General features: G+C 37.2%; 1 protein-coding gene across 6 annotated transcripts in view; it reads right to left on the bottom strand.

The window, feature by feature from the left end:
• Positions 1 to 18,253, bottom strand: part of FGF14 (fibroblast growth factor 14) — a 415,553-nt gene that overhangs the window by 215,073 nt on the left and 182,227 nt on the right. The window contains exon 2 of one of the 6 annotated variants that reach the window (XM_080575960.1): positions 8,412 to 8,490. The exons of the other annotated variants lie outside the window; for them this stretch is intronic. The gene's annotated coding sequence lies outside the window, so the exon portion shown is untranslated. The remainder of the gene's footprint in view (positions 1 to 8,411; positions 8,491 to 18,253) is intronic. 6 annotated transcript variants of the gene reach the window in all.

Here is an 18,253-nt window from a genome sequence, read left to right as displayed (position 1 = left end):
AAGAAGAATACTGTCAATGAGGTGATGATTTAGTTTTCCAATACCAGCAATAAGCTCATGTAGTCTTGGGAAAACTCTTGCACCACCTAGAATTATATGTTTAGAAAGGAACTCTAGCGAGCCTGAACCCGGCCCCCTTTATTGGTGGCATCTGGGAGAAGGTTAAGCCTAATGGTATACACAAAGATGAATACATAACCAAGGACAGAACTGGTGCCCTGTCAGAATGAAAAATAGGTTTATTGTCCAATTTCCCTATTTCTCCAAAGTTTGTGAATCAAGAAGAAAATAGATGGACAATTACCCCTGCTTCCCTCCTAAGTGGGCAAAGTTAGGTATCTCATAATTGTCAAATCCTACCCTTAAAATGTTTTCTTGCCTCGTACAGCAACATCACTTTATGCAGCCACAGTCCCCAAGAAATCCAAAATGGATAGCCAGATAAATTCAAAAAAATTGATGTAGAGTTTACTAATAAAAACTGTCACCACAGCGCAGAACCGCTTTTCTTAAGCAAAAGGCAAAAAAAAAAAAAAGTGAGAGACAGAAAGAAGGAAGAAAGAGGCATCGCAGACTTCATTCTTGCAGAGAAGTAGGAGGAGAAAGGAAGTACACATGATATGGGCATTTATCAGCTTGAATTTTTCAGGAAATGGATTATTCGGACCCTTCACTTTCTCCCCTTCCATTTCTCTGTCACCAAAACAGAGCAAAGAGCAACATTTCTGTGTCAGAGAAGTCAGGCATCAGGGGTTTTATTGTTGTATTTATTACTACCTACAGAAAATTCCTCCCCAACAGCCCTCAAAGCTGGCAGCCTGCTGAGAGAAAGAACAGTAGAATACATGAGCTATTTACTGTATCTGCCAACTTGCCCGCAAGATTTTTACAGGGCTGGGGAAAGGCTTCACTTTCACATTGATCATGTAGTAAATCAGTAAAGGCAAATTCCAGCCAGTATCTTTGTGAAGAAGCTTCAACAAACCAAGACTTTTGTGCATCAAAATCATTCTTCCATATTATTTTCTTGACTATTTTAAATTGTATTTGTAGATTAGTAAAGCAGTGGTAGCAGAGAAGACTTTAAACCAGCTTAAGCTGGACCTGCTACTGAAAGAAATGTTCATGACAGATTAGCTTTAATATGGAGAAACTGTCCAGCAATGTTACTGCTTAAAGGTTTGTGCAAGCCCAAGGACTTGACTGGCACAGGTATAGGAACAAAAGGCATGACAAAAGATTTGGGTATGAGGGGAATTTAGAACTGTTTTTCAATACTTTTGCCTGTCATTTTAAATATATACTGGTTCAACGTATAAAAATGTTATTTCCTATATGTTTGCAATATCTCACAAGATTTCAAGTTACAAAAATATGCAGGTTACCAGGGGGCATTATTTGAAGTCTTATTAACGATTAGTTACCACTGCTCAGTTATTCTTCAGAGAATCACGCAGGACTGGAGTCTGACAGATGGCCATGCCCTTCCCTTTCAACTGCCCGCTCTTCCCTCTCACCCGTTTTTTCCCTTTTATTTTGGTACTAAAGGATGCACTTACTTATCCATGATTATGCCACTTCTCAACAGTCATGCAATCAAGGCATAATTTGTTCCATCAGAAATGTGAGAAATCATTTAGAAAAACATTATTCACTGTCAGCTGAGTCTGAGTCAGGGAAAAAATTGTCCAGAGGTTGTAGAAGAGAATGAACTTTTAACCATGTTATTAATTTCTTTGATTTCACAATGTGCTACTGTCTAGTCACTGTCCCTTGAATATAAGGTTTCTTCATATTCAGAACATTTTAAAAGCAAATCCATCATAAAGCAGGAGAGAATGATAATGCTAACCAATATTCCCTTCTGTACAGGAACGAAGGAAAAAGAATCACAGTGACAAAACATATTCCATTTTTGTCCTCAAAAGAGTAGTGCACCTACCATATAAATAACTACAGCTTACTTGTATTCTACATGCAATAGATATTTTACCACATATGTTTAATATGTCAAATGCATACAAATGCTAAATAACTCTTTGATTGCTGGAGATAGATTCAGTTGATTAAAACGTTGCTTAGCGTATGTGAAAGCAAAGTCAGGGTCTGTTCCTTTCTGGGATTAAGTAAAAAGAGCAAAAAGTAAACACTGTTTAAAAAGCAAGGGTTTTTAAGATTCGCATTAAGAAACAACTGCTGCTAAGGGCTCTGTTTATTTTACCTTTCCATGTCATCAGTAATGGAAACAATTAAAGTTCATGAAACTAACTCGGTGTGTCCTAGAATAATGAAGAACTCAGCCACTGAGCCTGATCCATTAAAGCGATCCATCCATGTAACTCACAGACTGTTTTCACACATCCTCTAGGAAGTCAGAACAAGACACCTTGGTCAGAATAAACCTGTATTCCCAGAGAGATCTTACGGAAGATCAAGAAACTTGAAGAAAATTCAGCTTTCTGCAACCATAAGACATACAAGCAGAAGGAACAATAATGACAAGCCACGGTTTTCCCTTACTATTCTGGTTTTGAAATTGCTCTGAAATGGTGACTAGGGTAAAGTGCAGCACTGAAAAACTTTAGCTTAAGTAGAGATTAAGGACATTATTAACATTTATTCCATAACTGACTAAATACTGTCTTGCATAATCATCTCTCTACAATACTAACAACTGTGTTAAAAATGGAAAAATAAATAGACTAAGGCTTGCTAAAATATTATTATGCAAAACATATAAAATTAATTCAATTGAAGGTGAGAAAACAGGGTGTTCTTATTAGAGGTTGTTCAAAAGCCAGACATGGAAAAAGCCATAACAGACAAGCAGACTGCAGAGAACAATCCTACCATTACTGCATACTGTGGGGACCTTCCCATCTCTCTGTGTATGTCTGTTTCTCTTTTAGTAGAGTAGTTCCAGAGTTGGAAGAGACCCACAAGAATCATCGAGTCCAACTCCTGGCTCCACACAGGACCACCCAAAAGTCAGACCGTATGTCTGAGACCATTGTCCAAATGCTTGTTGAACTCTGGTAGGCTCGGTGCCATGACCTCCCTGGGGAGCCTGTCCCAGTGCCCAACCACCCTCTCAGTGCAGAACTTTTTCCTAACACCCAGCCTGACCCTCCCCTGTCCCAGCTCCATGCCATTCCCTCAGGTCCTGTTGCTGTCTCCAGAGAGCAGCGCTCTTCGCCTGCCTCTCCGCTCCCCTCGTGAGGGAGCTGCCATGAGGCCTCCCCTCAGCCTGCTCTGCTTGGGGCTGAACAAACCAAGGGACTTCAGCTGCTCCTCATACCTCTTCCCCTCTAAACCCTTCACCATCTTTGTAGCCCTCCTTTGGACACTCCTTAATAGTTTTATGTCCTTTTTATACTGTGGTGCCCAAAACTGCACACAGTACTCGAGGTGAGGCCACACCAGCACAGAGTAGATTGGAACGATCACTTCCCTTGACTGACTAGCAATGCCATGCTTGATGCACCCCGGGACACAGGTGACTCTCCTGGCTGCCAGGGCACACTTGCTGTTGACCAAAATGCCTAGTTCCCTTTCTGCAGGGCTGCTCTCTAGCCTTTCATCCCCCGTACTGCACATATAGCCAGGATTGCCCCTTCCCAGGCACCGAATCTGGCGCTTGCTCTTGTTAAACTTCATACAGTTGGCGATTGCCCAGTCCTATAATTTGTCAAGAACTCTCTTCTAGGCCTCTCTAACCTCAACAAAGTCAAAGGGTAGAAAAAAAGGGTAGAAAAGCAAGACCTCATGACTCTATACTGATAGGCTCTAACACATAACATATTTTTTTAAGCTTTGGTAACTTTAAGATTTATCAGTTATTTTTCTGTAGACCTGTTCTGAACCTATTTTCTAGGTTCTAGACCTATTTTCTAAAAGACATGAATAGGCATGTCTCTTTTTAACTTTCTTACAAAGAATGCATGCTAATAGAAGAACACGTGGTCTTTACAGCTCAGAGATAACTGTTTCAGTACCCAAACAGTTAAGATGTCTGGATGCCTGCATTTGGACAGCAAAAGTTTTTGGTTTGCATCCTGAATTAATTTTATCTCCAATCCTTCTAACAAGAAACAACTTTCTTCTTGCTGCAGTGTAGAAACTTGATTATTAGTGATGCAGAAAAATATGCCTAATTATTCACCTAGTGTTTTTCCCTTGATCATTTAATTGGCCTTAGATCACCTTTATTGGATTCAATTACATTTTCAAAGGAGGAAACTGCAACCCATTTAATAAATGTGCTTCCCAAAATTTTACAGATTCTGGCAGTGAGAGCGAGGGTAAAAAAAAAAAAGAAGCTATTGATTACAAGGGTATATTTGTTACAAAACCAGTTTTTTACCAGCTTCAAAGTGTTAGTATTGAAGATGAATTTGTGATAGGACACGTTCATATCCACAGAATCATGAGATAACTGCTGGGTCAAATAATTAGCATAACTTACATGTATAATTATGCTATTTTTTCAAATCTTCTTGGAAAGCTCAGACATGACTATGTATGAGAGTTCTACATGCACTTTAACTTAGGCTTATGGTCTGAACATTACCACTAAACATTTTGCACTTTGCAACTGACTTAAGACATAGTTCTGAAATTCAAAAAACAAACCCTTGCTAGTTCTGTAAGCTGATCAGATGCGCAGCAATCCAGATCCAGCTGAGAAAACCTGCCTGAGAAGTCTGACAGACACCTGAACAGTCAGCAAGCAAAGAAAATGTACATATATGTATATATTTGCATAATGTTTCCACTGTTCTATCTAGTAACATCATGCTCTGTGGTCAAAATTTCATAAAGAAGAATTAAATTAAAGAAAGTCTAAAGAGCACATTGTAGCTTCTGGAAGCATGACTCTATAACCTTCTGCAAATGGACCATACAGATAAATTTCTTGAATGCTGTAGTCAGCAACAGAATAACCCAAGTAGAAGTTGTCACACTTGAACTTAATAATGTACTTCAATAGATTATTTTTTAGATTTTTTTTAACTAAAACATTTTATTTTTAGAGCCATAATGCATCTAAGTGTTTGAATGTAAATGTTTAATAGAAAAAGAGATTTATTCTTTTTTTTTAACCATTCCCAAGTAAGCTAGAAGGTAGTTAGAAGACATCAACCTCTGTGTTGAGATTAAATAAAACTCAATGCATATTCAGGGTAATCTGATGCATAGCAAGCACTAATTTCAAATATTATAATTCCAAATATCAGGAGACAAAGTAGATAACACTTTCTCAGACCTCAGCTGATTGCATGCAGCAGTCAGTCCTCATGTCAGTTATGCTTCATCTAGAATTCAACAAACTTTCTAGCCTGAATTGCCAAGATTTTATCATTTGGAAACTCAGAGCTACTGCATATACTGGTGAGCCATACTTCTGCATTATTCCACATCAGTTCATGCTTGTTTTAGACCTTTGTCTTCCCACCAAATCAAATAGGCAAAACAGTGGATAAAATTTGAGAAGCCTTACCCACAGTAGCCCATAATTTTTCTACTCAATCTGACAATCCAGACACAGACAACAACATTTGCAGTTACTAGAACAGGGGACATTTGCCACCCATGAGGAACAAAATTGCTCCTGTTTCAGGAGAATGCTCACTGCCATGTTTCACATATTCAGGATGTTTTACTTTCAAGCTTTCCTAGACACAAATTTTCTAATGATATTCATTTATTTCTGTAGTGTATATATGTATATTCCATGTGCATTTGTTTCTCTACAAGCATATCTCAAAAAAGTAAAATCATAGATTTATTTAACACATAATCTGGTACCTAGGAAAATTAATTAGAACAAGAACATAATACCTACACAGATTTCTATTACAGAATTTCACAGCATCTTAGGTTAATGCTGGTTAGCATTTGTTGGCCTTTCCAATGATCCTTCAAGCACTTTTACATCAAAGTACAAGTTAGAAAAGTAACCAGCTTCTAGCTGCAAGAAATCATAACCAGGAACCAAGTTAATGTTGTTTCAATTGCAAGCTTTAGTAATTAATTTCCTCTTTCATTATTGAAAATGGCCTTAAAAAATACTATAGTCTTTCCATGAAAGAATCTAATTTAGCTATGTACAAGCAAACTTGAAAAACACAATATTATTTTACAATTAAAAAAAAAAAAAGTTTAAATATCGTATTTTATGACTTTAAGACATAAATATACATTATAGTCCTATTACTTTGGTCTTACAAGTAGACCAAGAAAAAATATTTAGGTCTAGTCACAGTGAAAGTTTAAGTGAAGTAGATGGAAATACAAGTGGTAGGTGAAAATTAAAACAACTACTCCTTCAGTCATCTCAACTGACAGCAAAAAGATCACATACTGGAACACAGGGAAGATATTCCTGAGCTCTGCAGCTCTTATTTCTTGTTGAAGCTCTTCTATAACATTTGAGGAGGAGACAAGTGAGAAATATCTAGTGAACATGGTATCTAGAAAATACCCAAGTCCCCGCTTCCATTAATATTTAAGCTGAGTATATATATATAGCAGGCTGCAAAATAAAGATGTAGAGATGGTTCTCTCTCCAGTGGTTATTTATTTTCATAGGTATTTTACTTTGCCTTAGTTTTTGAGAGACTGAGTTTAAATTCTGATCAAGAATCACAAATCTCCATCCAACCTAACATATGAGCTGTAAACCCATCATAAAGCAGACTATATTCTAATACTAATAATCTCTTCCCTCATCTACTCATTTGTTCATCTTCTTGAACAAGCCAAAAACATATGAAACAAAAACAAAAACAAACAAGAAAAACCAAACAGCGGTGCACATGAGTTCAATAAAAATTATAGCCTACAACTTCCAGATTGCAGAATACAGAGCAAAACTGCAGTACTTGTATTTTTACTCTAGTCTTGTGTGCAGATACCATCCCTGATTTGGAGAGGAAAGGCAAAGGATTACTGTTTACAAGCAGCCTAAACTGTAAACTAGGGAAAGAATAGCAATAGTAAAGTGTACCCATGATTTTTATCTGGACAAAAAATATTGCTCCCATTGTTTTTGATACTTCTCTCCACATGGCAATATGCAGAATATGCAGACTGCCAAATTTCAGGTCTTAAAATTCACTCAACACTACCAGGAAAAGATATCTGAGGACCTGGATTTGAGACTTTTGAACATGAAGGAAAAGTCTTTGAATGGAAGAGCTGGCCAAGCTGTAATTTAGACACTGGCAAAAGCTTGCTCTGGAAAGATGGAGGCCCAGCTGTATAGAATCCTATGTTTGGCAAGAATAAAAGAAAAGGAAAAAAAAAAAAGGGGGGGGGGGGGAATTAAAAGGATTCCTTAGAGTATCCTCCAATAACTGAGCCTGACCTGTGTCTTCAACCTTACAGACCTTTCCTGCCAGGAAGGGGCACAGAGGAATAAGAGAAAGGTACTAACACATACATGTTACGAAAAATAAAAGGATTAAAAAGATTTTTACTCATTCCCTATACTGTTAACTACTGCAGGTTCCATGACTTTAGTTTATAAAACATGTATATTTGCACAAGTTCTGAAGTAAAAAAAAAAAACAACCTTTTTTAAGAATAAAATTAGAACCTTATTCATGTGTATATATATTTTTATACGCACAGAAAATAATCCTATTCTGTGAAGGACAAAACTGAGAGGAAAGGAAAAGAAGATTTATTTTAGATTCATGTAGCTAGAAGCTGTATATAAGGAACTGTGGTCCTGTTGGCAGAATAAATAAATAAATAAATAAAAGAAAAGAAAAAAAACAGTACTTCTTCTTACTATACAAAAAAAAAAAAAAGACCTCCTGTGCCCTATATATTCTTATCTGCAGAAACCACACATTTCAGTTCAAGACCTCTTTCCATATTTATCTTTTTTTCCTACAGAAATTTTGCTGACCATTTTATTATTACATAAGCTATTATTAGAAGAAAATATGAATAGCATATTTAGCTATGTTTAATCTTTGGCTACGTGTTTATTTTTGCAGACTGTATTACCTGGACCATGTTCCAGTACTGACTGGCTGGAAAGAAACTTGGCAGAGGTAGAGCTGGGGGTCCTGGTGCATACCAAGTTGGACATGAGCCAGCAATGTGCTCTTATGGCAAGGAAAGCCAACAGGCTCCTGGGCTGCATTAGGAGGAGCAGGTCAAAGAGGTGATCTTTCTCTACTATGTATTGCTGGTATACCCAGAGAGCTCGATCCAGGTCTGGGGTCCACAGTACAAGAGAGACATTGATATATATAGCACAGCCAATCCAGCAAGTGCTCATGAAGATGGTGAAGGGACTGGAGCATCTCTCCTATGGGGAGAGGCTGAGGACCTGGGACTGTTTAGCACGGAGAAGAGAAGGTTCACAGGTTCATTTTATCCACATGTATAAATACCTGATGGTGGAGTAAAGAAGATGGAGCAGAAGTCTTCTCAGTGGTGTCCAGTGATAGGACAAGAGGCAATGGGCACACACTGAAACACAGAGAATTCTGTTTAAACACAAGAAAACTTTTTTTACTGTGAAGGTGGACAAGCACATGAACAGGTCATCCAGGAAGGGTGTAGAGTCTACATCCTTGAAATATTCAAAAGCTAACTGGATACAGTCATGGGCAACCCAGTCTAAGTCACCCTGCATTGGACAGGGGTATTGGACTACATGATCTCCTGATTTCCCATCCAACATCATCCATTCTGTGATTCTGTAATTTTTTTTCAGTATTTGTCACGTTGTTCTGACTTGTATTTGTTTATAATTTTACTTCACAACACTTGAATTCTTCTATTAGAAATTTTGGATCTGTAGAAAATTACCGTGTTGTAAAATCCACTTTAACATGTTTTCACAGTCATAACTGTCAAGGTTTCAGAAAATTCAGCATTGTATACGGTCCCCTATGCATAAGGTAGTTTACTACACTGCAACAAGTTAAAGCTCAGTTTATCAATAAGAGAGTCTTCATAATGTTCACTGTTATCTATATCTCTCAAAGCCAATCATTAACAAATTAAATGCCAGTAAGTCTATAAAAGTTGCCCTGGTTTCTAAACCAATACTTTTTGTTTTCTTATTTAGGTAGAAATAAATGACCATTCTTCCATAAGTGCCATAAAATTAAATTATGTGTATGAGTTCAAAATGATTTACAATCTTTCTGTAATGACTTAATAGTTCCTCTATCCAAAACAATGCAGTATATTAAAATAGCCAAATCTGCAAGGAACAGGGTTAGTCAGGAGAGTCTACCAGACACCACTGGTCACAAATACTCAAATGACACAATGTCAGGAATATGTGAAAAAATAATGCCACAAAAAACAAAGGCAGTCCAAAATAATTTCAGAAATCATCTAAGGTTTATGAAAGCTATATATATCAGGCTTAAGCTTTTTTTTTTTTTTTTTTTGAACTACTTGCTCAGGTGCTATTCTATTTTCTTTCAGTAGTCTAACCTTAAGAAAGGGCTCATGCAGTTATGGATAGGGAATGAAAGACATTTATGTTCACTGCTGGTGAATCTTCATGCTTATTTCCTACCAAACTTCTCAAGCACAGGTTGTCTTATACTTAGGATCCTAGCATTGCTGTCGTACAAGGATTGCCCTTTCCTCACCTGTTTGTACTGTGCTTAGCCTGGTGGGGTACCAGTCTCTGTCTATCTCTGTCTGTGTGGCTCTCTAAATGTTATACTAACACTACTACCCAACTTTACTTAATATTACCCAGACAATAACTTTATTACTCAGTATTACCCTGACACAGACATTAAATCGTAAAATCATTGAATCACAGAATGGTTTGGGTTGGAAGGGACCTTAAAGACCATCAAATTCCAACCCCCCTGTCATGGACACCTCCCACTAGACCAGGTTGTTTCAGAGCCCCATCCAACCTGGCCTTGAACGCTTCTAGGGATGGGGCATCCACAGCTTCTCTGAGCAACCTGTTCCACTGCCTCACCACCTTCATAGTAAAGACTTTCTTCCTAATGTATAATCTAAATCTACCTTATTTTAGTTTAAAACTATTCCCCCTTGTCCTATCACTACAATCCCTGACAAGGAGTCCCTCCCCAGCTTTCCTGTAGGCCCCCTTTAGGTACTGGAAGGCTGTTATAAGGTGTCCCCAGAGCCTTCTCTTCTCCAGGCTGAACAAGCCAGCTTTCTCAGTCAGTCTTCATAGGAGAGGTAATATCTAATGTAAAATCACTACATCCTCCAGCAGAAGGTGTAACATGTTATACCTACCACATTCTAATTGCACACTGCTGCCAAATGCACATTTCCATTTTATCTCCTGCAGTGTTTCTTGTGCACCAGGCCCTACAAACATGGGGCTGCAGGGCAAGTAGGATGAGCTTGATGATCTAGTGAAGTCCTGCACCCTGTGTTTTTGTTAGTTAATTCTCCACAAGACAAATCACTGTGAGTCATCTTCAAGTTGCAAAAGTGCAAAGGAGACTGAAACTGCAGATCCTTGGGGTTTCGTGTGGGGGTTAGACCCTCAGTTAAATTTCACCAGCTGCAAAACAAAACTGCATTCAAACAGAGCTGAAAACAGCTTTGGTAGGGCTCTGGCTGATCATAATAAGCATGAAAATGAACTAGATGATCTTGTTCACAAATGCAGTCACCAAACTTTATTGATTTTTAGTTTATCCTGCTAATCAGACTACTGATGGAAATCCAAGGAGAGCACATATCAAGAGTGACAGAAAACAGTACAACTATTAAAAAAAATAGTATTTATAAATTAATGATGTGGGAACTACTTTTTCATTTACATTTATTTCTTCACCTCCTCAGAACCTGGGAGGAATTTTGGGCTGACCTCATGGGCTAACCTGATAAATTGAAACTAATCTCCACCAGACCTTCTCCCAAAGGAAAGTTTTTTCCCACCAGTCAAGAGACCAAGGACTCTTGTAAGAGATGTCTTTCATTCCTCTGAGAAATTTCAAGCCTTTACTGATAATTTGACAAGAATTAGTCTGAGCTGCTGCATATGGAACCAACTTGACTGTATAGATATTCAATCCTATTTTCAGAAACATGAAAATAGGAATCATGCTTAGTTACAAAGCAATCCATTGACACTCATCAATAAAACAAGCAAAGCAACTTAGAAAAACATATACCACAGGAAAGTGTTCTTGATTAGATCCCTAGCCTTGGATGCAGACTCCATTTCTTGCTTTTCTATAAACGTCTCAGGACAATTTACTGTTACTAAATCTACAGGATGACTGAGATTAGTGTAATACCAAACATCAGAAGCCCAGAACTTAAAACGTCTGGGCCTGAATTCATAAGAGACTTAAAAATAATCCAGTAAAAGAATTAGCTGTCTTAAATTAGGCATGTCTAAATGGTAATGTCTAAATAATGTCTAATTTGTTAAAGCTCAATCAAAGAGCAGAAAAGAAAATTCAGAGCTAGACACAGAACAAGCGTACAATGCACTAGGAGAACTGGAGATAAGGCAAGGGACTTGTGCTCTGACTGGGAGCTCACCAAATGTCTAGCAGCAGGAAATATAAAAAACAAGAGACAAAAACACGTTATTTCCCCTTCTTTAAATAGTGCCAGTAACTGATCTCTAGGTGAACTCCAGAATTCAAGCTCTTCTCCTGTAGTGTCCTCCATGGCCCAGGGAATCAGAGTCATTGGCCAACATTTGGCTGCACTTTGCAGCCTGTCCCTTCTGTCCCAGCTGCACTGCCAGAGCAAGACCCCCAGTCTGACTACCTAATGGCTGGCCATACCCCAAGGACTGTATTCTGAGTCCTATTCCCTAAGACTACCACTACAGTTTACAAGAAACTGTCATTAGATAAAATGAGCAATTTTTTTGTTTTGTTTTGCTTTATTGGCACTGGGCAGTAGAGCTATAGTACAAAAAGAACAAGCATAACTGCAAGAAAAATACTTAGGAAAATGAAAAATCAAAACCTAAAGACTGGATTTTCTCATATCACAGAACCCAATGGGTGTTCCAGGCCATGAAAGCGAGAAACTTAGCCACCTTTTCTGCCAAACTTCCTGTCTTACAGCCAGCACCAGCTAGGGGTTCAGATATCCAAGCAGAAGCCTGTAGTCATACACTGTGAGACGTCTCTGTAAGGATAGCTTCAGCAATTTCTGAAAGAAATGTTGCAGTCTTTCACCATTAGATTAGAAGTTAAAATGATTTCTTCTTTTTCCGTTTTCAACTTGGTCATCTCATGTATCAGGCGTAGGTTTTACAAAGGATGTTCAGCAGGTTAGTTCTTCCCCTCCCTCCTTTTTAAAAAAATAACAGCTAAATAGGAAAAAATAATAATAATAATAAATAAATAAAAAATCTGAGGAGTGGTGGATAAAACCCCTCATCTGTTTCAAAAAGAAAATTAAAAAAAAAAACAAAACATAGTATAGTGTTGTCATACATGTGTATGAGACCCACGCATTCTCCTTAACACACCTCACTGTTCTTATTTCAGCAAGTTGTGTATTCACACGTATCTCATGATTTAAACCGCAGACATTCTAAAACTTGTTACTAACCATTAGATAGATACCTCAAAGGGGAATGGAGGTGGGGAACCTCCCCATCATCTTAACATTGTTTGTGATAACGTTTGGATATGGTTTGGATAGAACAGACTAAAAAATGCCCATATGATGAAGCTGATAAAAAAAAAAAAAAACAGCTCAGCAGTAAACTTTCCTACTCTTATTATGTTAGCTCTCTAACATTTTATTTTGACTGATGAAGGATATAAGCTTTTTTTTTTTTTTTTTTTGGTCAAAATGTGTCTTAGCATGGAAAAATAACCAGTAACCAGATCAAACTGGGTTTGCCCATTGACTCATTACCCAGTGACAGTTGTTGAGATGTTTTTCTCTAAGCATGTGGTTCACTCACACAAAAAGTCGGGAAAACACAACCTCACTCATTTCTTTTTTTATTTTTTCTTTTTAATTTCTCCACTGCAAAACTGGTTGACAATATGCACGCTTCTGAAAGATTTCAGACACATATGTTTATATGCACACAGAAATTCTATATACTGAATGATTTCAAAGAATTCAATCTGCTTTTGAGCTTTAGTATGAATTCAAAGACCAATAAAGCAAGAAAAAACATTTCTGGCATTATCTGCCTTTCACATTTTAGTTCAGCTCTCTCATTAGCACTTATTTTTTTTCCCATGAAACTAAGCAACATTATTGTTGCTAACTTCCTAAGTATACACTCAGAAAAAAATTGCATCGATTGCTAAACCCGGGGTGGTTTGTGAAGGAGCTAGATCAGAACGCCAAGCTTAGTACATAAAAAAAACTGAGGAGTTTTGGCAATAAGTACTACTAAAGATTAAATCCATATGAAAAATGTTCTGACATTGTTTGGAGATATGCTACACAAATAGACAAAATCCAGTGCAATCTAAAGCTTTTCACAAATTTTGCACCAACCATCTGTGCTACAAGAATGGTCCTAGAAGAAAAATTACTTGAGTGTCCTCTGTCTCAATAATTAATGCCAACACAGAAATGTCATATTATCACTTATTTATTTTCACAAATATCTAAAGATTCCAGAAATGTCGATTCAGAATAAAGCTAATTTTAACCTATGTGTCCCCAAACAGGAGAGCTTACATTCTTACAACAACAGGAGCCTAGGCTTAATGCAGTGAGAAACTCTGAGGACCCTTATATTCTTTGTCCACTGTAACTCAATGTCAAGCTGTAACATTTTTGAACAAATGTGACAAAGTATATGAGCTATTTTCTGTTTGTATTGCAGCAGTCTACTGTAATAAACCTCTGTCTATAACTAACATGTATGAAACACATTTACTCACTTACATCTCCAATACTGTTTTGCGGCAGGAAAAAAAAAATAATAATAGTAACCAGGGTGACACTCACTTACACTTCAATACTAAATTTAAGTAGGGGCCCTCACTAATTTTGGAAAAGATCCACCATGCTGATCATAAACATGTGTCTATACTTGCTAGGATACTATGTCATGGGCCAATTCCAAGGCCCAGTTTCCTTCACACAGGGCTCAGAAGTATTTTGGTGGCAAAATAATTATTTCTATCACAATATTAGGTAATGAATCCACACTGATCCTGTCACTGAGCTCTTCTGAGCACAAATGACACAAGTAGGTTACTCCTTTCCTCCTTGATAATAAAGTAGGTCTTTGTTCTAACTAGAGATCTTAGGAAAGCACTTTACTCAATTAATTTCCTCTGTCTTTGTATTTTGCATTACTCTGCTATGACTTTTATTTTTTTAATAATAATTCACCTATCTTATAGAGAAAAGTTTAATTCTAAAATATGTGGGGGGTTTGGTTGGTTGGTTGGTTGGTTGATTTTGGTACAGTTTCCTTTACTTGCTTTTCACTTTAAGTTAACTAGTTTCTCATGCTGCTGTATCCAGAACAAAAGAAAAGGAAATGCATTCTCTAACCATAGACAAGGCTCTCATTTTATTTTATTTTATTTTATTTATTTTATTTTATTTTATTTTATTTTATTTTATTTATTTTATTTTATTTATTTTATTTTATTATTATATTATATTATATTATATTATATTATATTATATTATATTATATTATATTATATTATATTATATTATATTATATTATATTATATTATATTATATTATATTATATTATATTTATTTATTTTTAGGAGATGCAAAGTTAGGTATTTAAGCATTAACATCCATTTGAAACAGAAAGTTGTTTTTCAGCGGGAGATAGCATCCCCTGGCAGTATGAAAGCTTTATGCCTACAACACTCTCTAGAGAAAGGAATGTTCCAGGCACAATGACAGTGAGATCTTAATAGGAAGAAGATTACTCTTTCACTGGGTATTGTTAGTATACGGCTTTCTGTGTCTGAAGATAACATGGTATACCAATTTTTCTAGGCTACCTTTAGGCATGTTTATTATTTACCACCAGAACAGTAAATTCTGTAATACAAACAGTGTTAATGCTTAGAGTTCAGTCTTTTACATATACTATTTCAAGGATTGTTCAGAGCAGGCACAGTTCACACAGCATGAAGTATTAATTCATTAAAAACCAGTAAATACAAGCAGTATTATGTTTTGCAATAGTTAATTTTCTTGCAATATTGTCAATAACACTATAGAGGATAGTAGACTAAAGCATTCCTAGTATATTGATGTAGAAAGCGCTAATATGAGTTTCACCTTGGCCATCATCTAAAAATGGTTTCACTTTATACATTGAAATTTTTTTCCTACTCAGAATCCTTGGCAACTTTATTATTAATACATATGAAAATCTTAGACAGAACTAATTCCCTTAATAGAAAGGTTTGCTTACAGTTTGCTGTCCTTATGTGCACCCAGGTGGATGATGTGAACCAAGAGGCTGTGGGGCAGAACCCAAAATCTATCCACCAAGAGAGTGAAAAGACCCAACCATCCCTGTACACATCCACACAAAGAGCCCTGTACCTTCCTTTGCTCTGACTGCAAGATTTAGCTGATCACACAGACGGATTTTGAACACAGATTTTCCTTCTCTCACAGAGATTTATTGAGCTGTAACAAACGATGAGAGTCCCTGGAAACGGGTTGCTGGTGCTAGTCCTGTGATATTGCTGAACTCTGCTGACAGGCTGGCTGAGAGATGAGGGCAGTGCCTCTGGTCTGATTTTTTACAGCAGCTGCCAGCAGACACACACTACAGATTTTATGTGTCATGTTATTTGAAACTATGTACGCATACACACACAAAGAAATGAAAAGTGCAATTCTGGTATAAAGCTGTACGTGTCAGCAATAACACTTGCAATCACAAGCTCTCACCCTTCCAAAACTCCCCTTGACGATTCTGCTAGAGCATTAGATTATTTTGATAGCACGTTATCTGTGAAAATACAAACATGCTCATTTCTCACAAGGAGAGAAAATAAAACATGGCTCTTTAATTCTCTCTTTTTTCTTTTTTTTCCTTTTTTTCTTTTTTTTTTTATATAATTTTAACGTAGACTAGAGTTCAGACTTTATATGAAAACAGAGATCTATAACACTTCTACATCAGCTATTTTAAGACTTCATGAAAGAGCAATGACCATTCAGCAGACTTTGGTGAAACACTGAGAAAGGCTGAAAACCTCACAACTGCATGCCCTTCATTTCCAGGGTCAGGATACCTTTCATTCCAAATCCAAACACTGTCCTAATGATTCTCTTCAAAGACTGAATTGCAGCCAATACCAGTTGATACAAGCAGTCTAGAATCATGACATGCTGCATAAGTACTAAATTAGCAGCAGCAAGACCTATCATGAGATTAATTAACATGAGACCCTACTTCCTTTCTCTAACCAAACAACCTGAAAACAGTCTATAAAACAGCAACAAAGAAAACAGTTAAATACCAGATCTAGTGAAATTTCCATCAAGAAGAACAGTGTTTTGCAAATTCTGCAAATTCGTTAATATTAATTAGTATAACTATAATTTCCTTTACTGCATATATAATCTCATTACTGTCTGATGGTCAAACAATAATAACAGTTAATCTATAAAGATATACTTTTAAAACAATTTTCAAGATTTTTTTTTCTCTCAGAATTAATTAACAAACATTTGTCAAAAAACAGAAGAAGAATTTAAAACAACCAAACAAATAAACATAGTTAACTGCACCGGTTCTGCGTGATGATAGTTATTACGTTCAACATGAATACGGTAAAACTTACCCTCCACAACCAAGATACAATTAGTTAAAATCAATTTTTCTTAATTTAATATATATATATAATTATGTTGGAGGCAGGGGAGACTCGATTCAGCCTACAGCCACTCAGCTTCATTCCCAGAGCTAATAAGTCGCTGCTATGGTGAAAAGTATGATCTCACCACTTGCTTCATTCAGTGTGTTTTGACAAATTACTGAAGAACTCCAATTCTTCAGTACTGCATCTAGTCAAGAATATTTATAGGCTCCCTGTACCTGCTCATCCCCTCCTTCTTACTAAAAAATACATGTCTCCAAGGATGACTAACTGGAAAGGGGAACACAGGCATCCTTACTGGTAATTACAACTGCAGTGGACTGCCAGTCTTACAGGTTTGCATCTTCCTCTAGGGCTCCAGGCTTCACAAGTGAGACGACGAAACTAAAAAAACTGCCGAGGGACATTTACCATTTTACTTCAATTTCCAGTATATTATCCAAGGGGTTGATGACTAATTTTATTGTGGAAGCTAAAACTGAAAAGAGACACTGGAAAGTTGGCATGGAAGGTGGTTAGACCTGGGAGTACGATCTCCTCATTAAAAAGCTAAAGGAAGGCTTTAAGTCCTAGTGCTAACTAAAAGGCCATCTAAAACCTGGAGTTTTAAAATCATAGAATCATAGAATCAGAATGGTCTAGGTTGAAAAGGACCTTAAAGATCATCTAGTTTCAACCCCCCTGCTCTGGGCAGGGTTGCCAACCACTGGAGCAGGCTGCCCAGAGCCGCATCCAGCCTGGCCTTGAATGCCTCCAGGGATGGGGCATCCACAATCTCTCAGAGCAACCTGTTCCAGTGCCTCACCACCCTCTGAGTGAAAAACTTTCTCCTAATTTCTAACCTAAATCTCCCCTGTCTTAGTTTAAAACCACTCCCCCTTGTCCTATCACTATCAACACATATAAACAGGCATTCCCCCTCCTGTTTATACGCTCCCTTCAAGTACTGGAACGCTGCAATGAGGTCTCCCTGGAGCCTTCTCTTCTCCAAGCTAAACAAGCCCAGTTCCCTCAACCTGTCTGCATAGGAGAGGTGCTCCAGCCCTCTGATCATCTTAGTGGCCCTCCTCTGGACCCATTCCAAGAGCTCCACATCCTTCTTGTGCTGGGGGCCCCAGGAGGAAATGCCCAGGAGGAAAACAGGACTGCAACATCTCTGTACACACTGCTTCCACAGTAAAAACAGTTTGTTCTCCTGCTTATCCAAGACAACAAGTTGTTGACCAATGACAGATCTTCTAAACTAAAACTGAAGTTAAAACATACTTCTAAGTATATTATCAAAAATCCAGTCTATGGAATATACTTAACTTTGTATGTTAGGACTATGTAAAAACAGAGAAGTGAGCTTTCAGTGATATGAGACATTTGAGTATGCTTCTATAATCAAGAGAGAGGTAGAATTTGCTTTCTCCTATTAAAAATTTCATTACAGCAAAGCATTGAAC

This window comes from Anser brachyrhynchus (genome assembly GCF_964034855.1).
Source record: "Anser brachyrhynchus genome assembly, chromosome: 1".
Taxonomy (NCBI): domain Eukaryota; kingdom Metazoa; phylum Chordata; class Aves; order Anseriformes; family Anatidae; genus Anser; species Anser brachyrhynchus.
This window is presented reverse-complemented; position numbering and strand designations above follow the sequence as displayed.